Source organism: Notothenia rossii (genome assembly GCF_949606895.1).
Source record: "Notothenia rossii genome assembly, chromosome: 6".
NCBI classification, from domain to species: Eukaryota; Metazoa; Chordata; class Actinopteri; order Perciformes; family Nototheniidae; genus Notothenia; species Notothenia rossii.
In genome coordinates this window covers 67,524,102-67,537,728 of record NC_136909.1, presented here as the reverse complement: position 1 = coordinate 67,537,728, position 13,627 = coordinate 67,524,102, and positions in this window count along the sequence as shown.

Below are 13,627 nucleotides of genomic sequence, written 5' to 3'. Positions count from 1 at the left end.
AAGCAAATAAAAGCAACAATCTACTTGTTTCTGAATGCTAAGGAGAAGAGGTGGGTTTTAAGACGGGATTTAAAAGCAGACAGTGTGGGAGCCTGTCTGATTAGCAATATTATATGATTAGCATATAACAACAGCCGGTGTTTCTCGTGAGGGTTTTCCCCGGGAAACAAACACAATCGCAAATTTACACAAACACACACACACTCGCGAGCTTCCCCCAGACCAGTAATCCAAACAAAAATATCTTCCCTCCGTAGTATTTTGATAATTTGCTCTGCTAATAATCAATCAGATCGATGGATTCCAGAAAAGAGGAAACTTTGAAGGCCTTTTTCTCAAAATGATGACTCGGTGACAGTCATTATATAATGTGACATATTTCGCTTAATATTTGGTGTACAATAACAATCCTGATATCATTAGAAAGCTAGGAATCTCCTCTTTCCAACAGTGTATATAAAAATGTGTATTCGGGTCAATGCGACTGATTTCGATAGAGCAGGCCACATATACATATTTTAAATGTGCTTGTTCAAAAGTGGTTGTGTTGGCAGACCAATGCTACATAAAGGTGTTGATTAAAGGAGGTGAGATATTATTTTAAAGGTTATGTATTAGAGCTGTTAAGATTCACCGATTCGCATCGGTGCACCGGCATAAACGTTCAAGATGCGAGTGCACCGGTTGAAAGAGTGCACATCGGCTACAGTTTGGGTTGAACTCGCGATGCATCGATTGCGTAGCGTCTTTGCATCGGTAAAAAAACGATTCATTCATATAAAATCCCTTCATCCTGTCAGCACTCAGCAGAGACGATCTTTGATATTTGCTTCGCCACTACGGAGGCCGAGAGTCTCAGTTATCAACATACACGGAAGTCAAGGAGAAAGAGAAACACAGCGCATCGAAAAATACCAACAAATCAAACGTTTGGAACAATTCGGATTGTTCAAGAAAGACGGTCAACTTGAAAAATCTCTCGCAAATTGTAAACGATGCCGTGCCGCTTTAAAGTACATAAGTAGTACGAGGAACTTAGCGACGCACATACACTAAAGAGGCGACATGGGGTCTGCGGCTGAAAAGAGAAACCTGAAAGTTAGACATATGAGTTCAATCACTCAGTGAGGTGTTGCAGCCTGTGACTGCCAATAATAGTTTAAATGTCTTCCTTACTGTAAGCAGTTATGAAAGAGCCGTTTGTGAAAGGTTATTTGTATTCTTTATTGTTCATATAGAAACCACTGCTTTCTGCTCACTGGTGAGTTAGCCTATGGATGAGTGTTAAGCACATAAGGCTGGCAGCTGTATGGGCATTGCACTATGGTAGTTGTTATTTGCACATTGTTAATCATGGGCATTGGCAATGCAATTCTTAAATTGTTTAACTGTGAGGTGTTATACAATTGTACTGTACTCTGGAGAGTTTTTTAAGGTAAAAAAGGTAAAAGAATAAACAGCATGATGGGATGTGCAGTAGTAGTAGAGAGAACCAATGTAAAGCATTTTTTGTTAATGTATGATTTGCTGCATATAAGGAATAAAACAAAAATCCTCTGTCGTACCATATTGAACTATCATTATTTTGCATTGTGTTGAATCGTATCGCCCCGAATCGCATAATGTTGAATCAAATCGTATCGTATCACATTGACTGGTGTTTCAAATGTATCGTTAATGTATCGCATCGTGGCAACGTATCGAGATGTGCATGGCATAAGCCTCAGTGATGGAGATGCACATCCCTATTATGTATGCAACATTCAAACACAAAGACTGTGTTACAAGTAACCATAGCTTCAGCTTTAAAACCATGGACAGTAGAAGCAGAAGAAACTTTGTTTTCAGCATAACTTTTCTGTCAGACACGCCACTGCACCTGTAGGCGAGACTCACTGCTTTAAATCAAGAGCCGTTATTGGCACCTCTCTGTCATCATCCTGCTCTGGAAGCAATATTCTCAACTCTCATATGAGCTGAAACAGAAGAACCTGCCAACAGCAGTAAGATTCAGACAGGCAGGAATGTGTTTTTCCATTTCTTTTTCGTTTTCTACTAACATTGTAACCCTGTGCTCATGTAGACACTTTATTTACCCAGCAGATTAAGTCACACCACTTTGTTTTTGTTGGCCCATTTGTAATGTAGGCTAAATGTCATACCGCATATTCAATCCAGTCTCAAAAAAAAACGTGTAATAACTACGTTGGTCCACAACTTGGGACGTAGTATTTATACAAAAACGCCTCTGAAATTTTAGGATCCCTACGTTTTTTTTCACCATTCATTTCCAATTCCAATTCTTAGTTTTCCTCTATTCATATTCACACAGAATAGTAAACTGTCTTTCTTAAATAAAATTGAATAGTTCAAATAATCCTGTGTACACATCAGCTATCAGAAATGGGACAAAGATTAGCGAGAAGTGGGAGGGATTTGAACACATTTGAAACCTAAAGTTTGATTAAAATGTATTAACATGTGCTACTCATGCAAACAATGACAAAGCAGCAACGCCACACTACTTTTCCCTCGTCCACGCATGTATGTCATGTGATCTTCAAATTTTCTCCCTGCAGGAAAAAAAAACATGGCCGACATTCGTTTTATTCTCGGTGGAAAATGCATATTTTAAGGTTAGTTTGGCCATTAAAATGCGTTTTGATGTCATTTGATGCGAGAAATATGAGTTGTTATTTCAGATTATGTGTGCAGTGGATTTACATGATCTTCAGTTTGCTAGTTATTATGAAGATTACTTCAGGAAATTGTGTCCATTCAACGTTTTCATTGTTACCAAGGTGGTTGCTAGGGACGCTGCTATCGATATTATTTCTGTTATGTTGCGTAACTGTTTAATGGTGTTGTCTTTATTGCTACCCCCTTCCCCGTCAATTTATAGTGTTGGTCCACAGCGCAAACGTATTAGTTTAACAAAATCCGCTTCTAAAATTGTGGCATAGTTACGTTATTTTGCCCTGTGCAATTCTCCAACCCAGTCTCACATCTCACATCACATCGTCATAAACAAATACTGGAAACAGACCGAAAACCTTTTTTTAAATAAAATAATACTTTATTCCGAGTGTGCTTGCTTTTCTATTTGAAAGTCATCACATAACGGCATTGTAATACACGGTTCGGCTGCATTGAATATTACATATCTGCCGTAGTTCTCTATTTATAGAGCCCTGATGAGAAGACTTCGAGACAAACATGTGGAACAGCCGCCAAAACTGAAAACGTGACGTGGATCATAAATATATCAGCAACCAAACAACATCTTACATTTCTTTTCACACAATACGTCTCCTTGCAGTATCAACACTAATTCGGCTGACTTTTATATTTGATCCAATAGGTAGATAGGCTGTATTTACACCATAACGGTGCACAGCTGATATAAAGGGACACCTAGTGGTTAAAGCATGTTATTGAATTTCATTATTTTTATTATTAGATATTAATAGGATCCCTATAAAGTATATTCATTACTCGTTATTCTCTACTAATAGTTCATTAAAGACTACAGTGTTTCCCCTAGGATGGAGTCATAGCAGCGGTGCTAAGGCACGTGGGCCCAGCATAATGTGAGCGCGGAGCGCGTGGAATCTTTTAGTGTGTGCGTGTGCAAAGTGTGCCCCGCCAATTTGTTTCTATGTGTAGGCACAAAAAAGGCTCTTGAGGCCTAGTACCAGGGCCGGTTCTAGACAATTTGCTGCCCTAAGTGAGATTTTAGGCGACATTTTATGTGTAAAGAATAAATGAAAAATCTCTACAAAAGACAAATACACTGCAAAAACAGAAACTTATTGACATAGGTAATAGACGTCAAAATGACTTCAAATGTATTCAGTATTGTATGAACATGTTTGAATTGGGGGGTAGATGTCGCATCCTCTAGGGGGGTCCGGGGGTATGCCCCCCCCGGGAAGATTTTTTTTGGAACATTTTACAGTAAAATGCTTCAATCTGGTGCACTTTGAGCACACAATTACTAGAGACCTGATCTAGGGGGTACAACGCCCATATGAAAAATATCGGTTTACATTTTAATAATCAAATAAGTATGTGAACATAACCAATAACCTACCATAGCCAATAACAAATAAATGTAGCTTATTTTATTGTTGTTGTCATTCATATCTTATTTTACCTAGTTAACATTTATTTATTTATGCATATTTTTGTATCTCTCCAACTTTAAACGATATTTTTGGTTAACTGTCCTATAGTATACATTGGAATGATTTCAAACTTGTTTTTATTTATCCTAATAATTATAAAGGAGTGCCTTGGAAATATGTGTTTACATAATTTGTGGTCAAAACGTTTAAGACCCACTGAGATAACTTAGACTAAAATTAACTATCTAAATACTCAGAGAGTCCTTAACCTCACTGAGCCTCTCAGTCTGACAGGAGAGCCCTCCTCCACCCTGGTTGTAGAAACATCTACTTCTTATATCCGTTAGTGCAGCTAGCACCAGATTCTTTTTTGGGTACCTTGCTGGCGCCCCCTAGCAGCGGCGCTCATATTTCAGCAGCGGCGCTCATATTTCAGCAGCGGCGCTGCGCCGCAACTATTTGTATATAGGGGAAACACTGCTGTATATAATGACTATTTTGCACATCCCTTTCAAGATTTCAAGATTTTCTAAGGTTTATTGACATATCATATTATACACAACTACGGTGTAGTGTCACGGTTTTAAGTTTGTGTGTCTGGTAGTGGGTGTTTTTCTGTTCTCCTTGTCATGTTTTCCTCCCTGTATATTGTCCGGTCTTTTTTCCCTGTGTTTTCCTGTCTGTCGTTAGTTTGCCCTGGTGTCTAATTTCCTGATTGTTTTCACCTGTCACCCCTTCTGTGTCTCCGGTGCCTATCAGCGTCAGTCCCGCCCCTGATTATTCCCACCTGTGTCTTGTTACCCTGTGTTTAAATTCCCCTGTCTCCCAGTGTTCAGTGTCAGTTCGTTTTCGTCTCTTGTCATGTTCAGGTCTGTGTTCGTATTGTCTCTTGCTATGGTCAAGTCTATGCTCCTTGTACTCTTGAACAGTTTGATTCCTCACTACGTGAGCGCTTTCATTTTTTGTTCTCTATTTTTGTCATCTCGGCTAGAGATTTGATAGTTACCTTTTTTGTTGTTCAATGCTGTTTTGGAAAATAAAGTATCTTACAAATACTTTACTCCCGGGTCTTGCAATTGGGTCCTACAATGGGGGCGGTTTTGGCGCAGTGGTTACGCAGTGGTTGATCTGTTGGTCATCAGATCAGGGGGCGTTGGTGAACTCCAGTTCGAATCCCGCCTCGGCCGCCACTGCGTCAGGCCGTTGTGTCCTTGGGCAAGACACTTTACCCGTATTTGCTCCTGTGGGTATTGTCCACAGTAATGATTCGTACATGTCTAATATGTGTAATGTGTAATTGTAAAGCGCTTTGAGCACCTGCAAAAGCGATCTAATAAAAAATGTAATGCAGTATTATTATTACATCCTAAGTGTCTGAGTTCGTAACATGTAGTGAATGAATGAAAAACTTGAGTCGCAGGTTTCTCAACAGTGCATTACAAGACATCTATCAATATGTGTATACCTCCAGCAATGTTAACCATGTTGAAGCACTTATTTTAATTGATATTATACATATGTATCATACTCTTATAAGATGTAGTATAAGAAATGTGCAGAATATGACAGTTTAATGGTAGAGGTACACACGTATTGGTAGATGTCTTGTAATGCACTGCGACCCAAGTTTTTCATCTCCGACCTTGTCAGGTAATGAACAATCAATAAATAAAGAACACAGACTTATTAAATATAAAACACAGAATTTGTGTGATTATACTAAATGATTTACAAATAAACACCACTGCATATTTACAATTATTACACATGCTGATGTAACGCAAATGTTTCCAACTTGGGATCAATAAAGTATATCTTATCTTAAGATGATCGATGGCTACTGCCACATTTGCAAAATTTGCCTCTGAACCTTGACAAGTGTATGTTTCAGGCTTATCAATTAACAACAGGAGGGGTAACAGACATAAGACCAGCTGTTAAATAAAGCTCTTCTGACCTTAGCTGGCATGTGGGTATATATTAATGCTGCCCATTATGGACACAAGCAATTTTCACCCATTTATTAATTATATGTTTTAAATTTGAGTGTTCCTATCCCCTAAACAGACTTTCAGTCTGGCTTCAAACCCATGCACAGCACTGAAACAGCCCTTTTAAGAGTTTTTAATGATCTGCTCCTAGCCGCCGACTCAGGTAGCCCAGCTGTCCTGGTGCTGTTAGACCTGACAGCTGCCTTCGACACTGTGGACCATAGCATCCTGTTGTCATGGCTTGAACAGTCCGCTGGCATCACAGGCTCTGCCCTTGCATGGTTCAGGTCCTACCTGACAGACTGTAGCTTCTCAGTGCAGCTAGGTGCCTTCTCCTCTGCCAAAGCCCCTCTTACCTGTGGGGTTCCCCAAGGCTCGATTCTGGACCCCATCCTTTTTCTACAGTACATACTGCCCCTAGGTTCAATTCTCACAAAACACAACATCCCCTTTCCCTACGCTGACGATGTACAGATCTATCTGCCACTCAATTCAAATGTCAACTCATTACAGCTATTGATGGACTGCTTAGCAGAGATCAAATCCTGGCTGAGCCAAAATGTCCTCAACCTCAATGAGAGCAAGATTGAGGTCATCTTTTTTGGACCCCAACCTCCAGCCTCCCAGGTTGATATTCTGGGCTCCCTCAAAAATAATATCCTCCCCTCTGTCAAGAACCTTGGAGTGACCTTCAATAGCGCTTTTAAATTTGATAAGCAGGTCAGCAGCGTAGTCAAAACCTGCTTTTTTAAAATACGACTATTGGCCAAGACCAAGTCGTTTTTATCTTTTAAAGACCTGGAAAGGGTTATTAACGCCTTTGTTATCTCAAGGTTGGACTACTGCAACGCTCTGTACGTGGGTATGGACCAGGCGTCAATTAAACGCCTGCAGCTAGTGCAGAACGCAGCCGCACGTCTACTCACTGGCCAGAAAATTCGGCCTCACACCCAAATTCTGGCCTCACTGCACTGGCTTCCAATTCGGTTCCGATTATTTATTTTTTAAGCACTAAATGGGCTGGCTCCGGCCTATATAGCTGAACTCCTCCAGCGCTACACCCCAGCCAGAGCTTTAAGGTCTGCTGACCAGCTACTGCTGATAGACCAGGCTCAAAACCCGAGGGCACCGAGCCTTCGCAGCAGCTGGCCCTAGGCTCTGGAACACTCTGCCCCTCCATGTGAGGTCGGCCCAGACCCTAGGGGTTTTTAAATCTACTCTTAAAACACACTTCTTCTCCCTGGCCTTTTAGTCTTTTCCCTGTGTTTTTTATATATCTGTTGTAATTTATTGTCTTTTATTCTGACTGTAGTAATGTGTTTTTATGTGATTGTAGTATTTATTACATGTACAGCACTTTGGCCCGACCAAAAATCGCTTTTAAATGTGCTTTATAAATAAACTTTGATTTGATTTAATTTGATAAACCTCCAGGGATGTACACAGTTTAATACTGGCAGCTTCTTATTATGGGAAATATGAAAACGTCTTTTAAAACTACAATTCCCAGAAGAGACGCGCCATAGAGAACCTGTTGCGAAACACACAATAGCCAACATGTGTAGTTCTGGGGACGGGGTGGGAATACTTACTTCCGGGTGTAATATTCTCTAAAGCAAATGAGCTGCTCCGACCCTCGGTCCTGACGGACTCCAACTTGTGTTTGTTAATCAAACAAATAAATAAACACAAGGATAATTGTCTGTTATTGTTGAGTAAATGGAGAATTGCACAGGGGGAAATAACGTAAATAAAGTGTTGTGGACCAACACTATAAATTGACGGGGAAGGGGGTAGCAATAAAGATAACACCATTAAACAGTTACACAACATAACAGAAATAATATCGATAGCAGCGTCCCTAGCAACCACCTTGGTAACAATGAAAACGTTGAATGGACACAATTTCCTGAAGTAATCTTCGTAATAACTAGCAAACTAAAGATCATGTACATCCACTGCACACATAATCTGAAATAACAACTCATATTTCTCGCATCAAATGACATCAAAATGCATTTTAATGGCCAAGCTAACCTTAAAATAGGCATTTTCCACCGAGAATAAAACGAGGGTCGGCCACGTTTTTTTTTTCTGCAGGGAGAAATTTGAGGATCACGTGACATAGACGCCAGCCATTGGAAATGAATGGTGAAAAAAAACGTGGGGATCTTACAATTTCAGAGGCGTTTTTGTAGAAATACTACGTCCCAAGTTGTGGACCAACGTAGTTATTACATGTTTTTTTGTGAGACTGGGTTGGTATATTTGCTCCCATGCACAACATCAATCTGACACTTTCCCTGTGAAGATGCTCTCTTCCTTCTCCCTTATTCTCTTCCTGTGAAATTTGACCACATATGGATAATAAGGTGTTACGACCTGGCTCAAAAGGCCACAACAAAGTGCAAAAATGAGTCAAGCATGAGGTGTGGACGTCAGTGGTATCAGTAGTGTAAATGCAGGGTGAGGGTTGCATGGACGTGTATGTGTTAGGGTGTTGAGGTGCAGAAAGTAAAGCAACTGAAGTAACTACAGCATACTCAACAGAACCGGATGGCTGTAGGAGAAAGCAGAGAGGAGCAGAGAGGAGAGGCTTTAAGTGGCTGCAGGGCACCAGACCCAGGTGCCCTGAGTTACAGCCACACCCTCTCCAGATGAACCCACAGGGGCATCAAATAAGGCAATAGGAAAAAACATGAATGGAGGTTCAGCAGAGCTCACCCGTGCTCATTGAGCAGTTTGAAGATGAACTGCATGGCCATCAGGTGTTTCAGTCGGGTGCAAATCCACAGAGAGCGCTCGTGGAGATGAAAGAATTACAGGACAAAGCACTGGTTATGTGATAACTTTCATTATTCATCAAGGGAGGTTTTTTTGATGAGATGGCCTCAATTTATCTGAAGGTCACACCAAGTACCCTGCTTTTGAAAGAAAATTGAGATAGCTACAACGTTATAAATTAAACATTATTCCAAGCTAACACTCAATCATGAAACGAAGAAATAAAAGGTCACATTGGAAGAGAGTTGAGAAAAAAGCAGAGTGCATGAAAACCACAACCTTCCAAACGTATTTCTGTCTAATTGAAAGATGTGAATAATAATATACTGTACATTATGAAGCTTCGTCACATTAAGTTGAAGAGATAAGAGTCATCCACAGGCCCACAGAGAACCAGTTGGCTCACAATAGAGACTACTATAGCTATAGAGAAACGATTGGACAGAGACACTTGAAAAAGATTACTCAGAAATGTTCATTCCAACTGAATTGAATCGTCTAAGCGTAAAGACTAGAGAGCGCTAGAAAAGGCTCAAAAGTACTTGACGTTTCCATTAGAGTGCATTGCCACATAGGGAAGGAGAGCATATATAATTGATGATCATATTGAGGTTGATCAATGCCATAAGTTCAGCAAAGGGAAAGGTATGTCCTTCAACTACATTAACTATATTTATAGATATCTTACAAGTACACCAAGCCAAAACAAAGCATATAATTAAGTCTGAATGACTACAATCACTTACAAATGAATGTGCAGCACAAATGATAACCATAGGTTGTCACTTAATGCCAAAATATGAAGCTTGTTTTGGTGGTTCTGTACTATGCATCACTTTCTTGTCACTATCAAACTAATGCTGTCTTTTATTGTTTAGTGTGTAAATAGGCTATGTTCTTTTCTCGCTATATTTTTTTAATTATTTCTCACAGTGTATGAGACTCCCGGTCAGTATTATTCAGTGTGTCTGGTCCTGTGGAGCCTGGCTGTAAACTACTTAACATTTTTCAGTTGAATTCCAAAAGGTCATAGCAACCACACAACAAGGTATTTCAATAAAAATATTGAAAAGAACAAAGGAAAGGTCACATTGAGCAACAACCCACATTAACTTTTCTGATTAGTTCACTTTTTTTAATGAATCAAATACAAAAGTTTAGAAGTGTGCTTAGCAGTCTAAGTGGTGGATTGCTAGAAGAATCAAGCGAAGAAGGACACACTCCTTCTTCCAGACAGAGAGTTGACGCAGCAAAGCGGTACCTTTTAATTTCTTGGCACCGTCCCAAAGCAGAACTTCAGATGGTCATTTGTGCCAACAGCCATGTGGCCGCAGTCACAGGGAGGCAGGGGACAGCTGGTCCCGGCCTGCAGTGCATCGTCTGCTGTATGTGCACGGCTCCGGCCCGACGTGACATCTGTTCAGAATCACAACCCTCACTAATATCTGTATGTACGCATGTAAATGAACCTGCGCACATGTTTGATGAATGTCTTTAATCATGCAATGTGTCATCTACATGTGTGAAATTGTATCAAAGAAGGTGAATTGTTGTTACGGAAACAGAGGGGTTTTAGGTTGCCATAAGGCTGTTGACGGTCTTATTATAGGCTACATCCATTGGTTGGTTTGGCACATTTTGTAATGCTGTTCCAACTTGAGAGAGAGAGAGAGAGAGAGAGAGAGAGAGAGAGAGAGAGAGAGAGAGAGAGAGAGAGAGAGAGAGAGAGAGAGAGAGAGAGAGAGAGAGAGAGAGAGAGAGAGAGAGGAGAGAGAGAGAGAGAGAGAGAGAGAGAGAGAGAGAAGAGAGAGAGAGAGAGAGAGAGAGAGAGAGAGAGAGAGAGAGAGAGAGAGAGAGAGAGAGAGAGAGAGAGAGAGAGAGAGAAAAAAAACAGAGCAAACAGAGCCGGAGTTTGTGAGAGGGCCGGCTTGAGAGTAAATTTCTCTTCAAAATATAATTGATTGCCAGCAGAGGCGCGGGAAGGTATTTTGAGTGGGGGTGCTGAGGTGCTGGACTCCAGTGAACACTATTACGGGCACTATAGAGCAAGCACAAAAAAAAATCCCCACACGCAACACACAGTAAACCCGCGACTGTTACAATGAAGGCTCGATAATCAGCTCACGGCATATAGGCAGGAGTAAAGTGCTATTTTTTACGAGTGGGGAGCGGACCTCACCTCCTCTTCCCGGGGGGATGCTCCCCCGGAAATTTTTTTTAAAATATTGAAGTTAAAAGCATCAATCTGGTGCACTTTGAGAGCAACATTAAGAGATCTACGGATACATCTCTCAACACCCAGATGAAACACAACTGTAAGCAGATGTTCTTTTTCTTTATGGATATTTTACAAATCACTCCCCTTTCAAACTGTATTCTTGTTTTACTGCCATATAGTATTTTATAACTGTTTTTCCTTTATTCTCTTTTTTTTTATATAACTATAATGATCATATGAAGGTGTGCCGTGGAAATAATCTTTTGAATAATTTTGACCAAACCGTTTGAGACCCACTGAGACTTAGACTTAGACTAAAGTTAACTATCTAAACACTCAGAAAGTCCTTTAGCTCACCTGAGCCTCTCAGTCTGAGAGGAGAGCTCTCCTCCAGCTTGTTGTGGAACAAACAGCTCCGTATGTCCGTTAGTGCAGCTAGCTAACCAGATGCTAACTACACGGTCCCTGCTGCTGCACCGGTCCCTCTCTCTCTCCCCCTCTCACACACACTAAATGCGCTATTTCCGCACACACACAGAGCCGCGAGCTTGAATGACACAAGCACACTTTTATTTCCATGCAACTCTCTGATTGGTCTGGTGTCTTGCCTCTGTTGTATTCACTGAACACGGAATTGCATTCCTGCCGTCCTTTCTAGTGTCTTGATGAGGTTCGCGTAAAGCACGGTTAATGTATTATATTATTGAGGTAGAATTGTCCGGGCTACAGAAAAAACATTCGGGGCAGGCCAAAATATTATTTTACCAACAATGTGGAATTTTTGGCTACATATTATACAGATTATGCACAGCGGGAGCAGCAATAACCGTCAAATAATAATTCAGACAGGGGAGCTCCGCACCCCCTGCCTGCCGCTAGGGGGTGCTGCAGCGCCCTCAGCACCCCCCTTCCCGCGCCCATGATTGCCAGCCTCCCTTGTCCCTGGCTGGCTTGCTAGCTCGTTGGTAATGTAACTGATTTCTTCTAATGTGTCTGCATCTGGCGCTGAGTTGCCATATTCCTTTCATGAACCACTTCCTGATATCCATTGTTACAGATAAATATAAATGATAATAGCCAAACTAACCTAGCAAGAGTAAACTGACAGGCTGCTGTGCCGCATCTCACTCAAACACCCACATGACTCAACCCAGCGAAAAACCAGTCTCGCGCGCAGCCTTTCATTCAGAATTTCATTAAGAATTTCATAGCAAAATAAAAAAAATGATATTAAACTAATTTTTCAACATAGTTTAAAACAAAAATAAATATTAAGACAGAGCCCTACAAATAACAACCATAAACATAATAATAAAACAATTAAAATGTTGTATCTAGCCCTGATTAAAACTGCGGGCGCAAATCCTGGATGGGCGGGCCCAAATCCTGGATGGGCGGGCCCGGCCCCATGGGGCCCGCCCATGACGCCGGGTCTGTATGTATTGCCAGCTTTAATCTGATGTGTGGTCATTTATTTTTTAATCGTAGATGATGTGCGCAGAAGGACATCGCAGGCTTTCCAGCTCTTACAAACTATTACTATGTGTCTATTAAACTTAAATGGGATGCTTATTTTATTCACACTCTGGAAAAGTCAAGTATTTGGTTTAAATGAAATAATTAGTTTTAAACAAAAGCAATAGTATCTTTTATTTTACATAATGAGGAATGGTGCATATTTTCAAATTCAGCCGCCTACTGTATATCTCCTCTGACAACTCCTCTTGCTCTTGCTTTTTATAAAGAGTTTGAAATATATAAAAATATATATTTTCTTATTCTTGTGTAGAAATGTTCCCAATAAACTTGCTGTATACAAAATAAGAACAGAAGGCATTGTGAACTGGTGGAGTAATGGTGTGGGGGAGGGGTTTAACAGGGAAAGGCAAGACGGAAGAGGTGGGTTTTGAGGGCTTGTTTGAATGATAGCAGGGTGGTTGACTGCGATGGCTGGGCAGGGTGTTCCAGAGGGGGGGGTGCAGCAGCAGAGAAGGCCCGGCCACCCCAGGGCCGGAGTTTAGTCCTGGTGGTCTTTAGGGTGTCTGCATCTCCGGACCTGAGTCAACGGGTGTGACGGTGGAGGAGGTCAGAGAGATAGTGAGGGGCCAGGTTGTTGAGGGCTTTGATTAGAAAAAGTCAATCCTGTATTTGACCGGGAGCCAGTGGAGGTTTTGCTTGACAGGAGTGATGTGGTCTCGGCGGCAGGTGGAGGTGAGCAGGCGGGCGGCGGAGGTCTGGACATATTGGAGTTTATTGATTTTGTTGGGTGAATCGTAGAGGATGCTTTCAGACCATTTCAAAAGTTTTATTGACATAAGCTACAGTGTAGAAATTTCGAGGAAATTATTCTGACTTGAGCTCCTCCAACAATGCAACATATATAATAAAATACAAAAGTACAAAATAAAAAATAGTGCAAGAAGTCTACATGTAAATAGAGTATGATATGTACAAGAACATAATGTGAAATTAAATAATGTACATTGAGACTAAATTAAATACGGTTT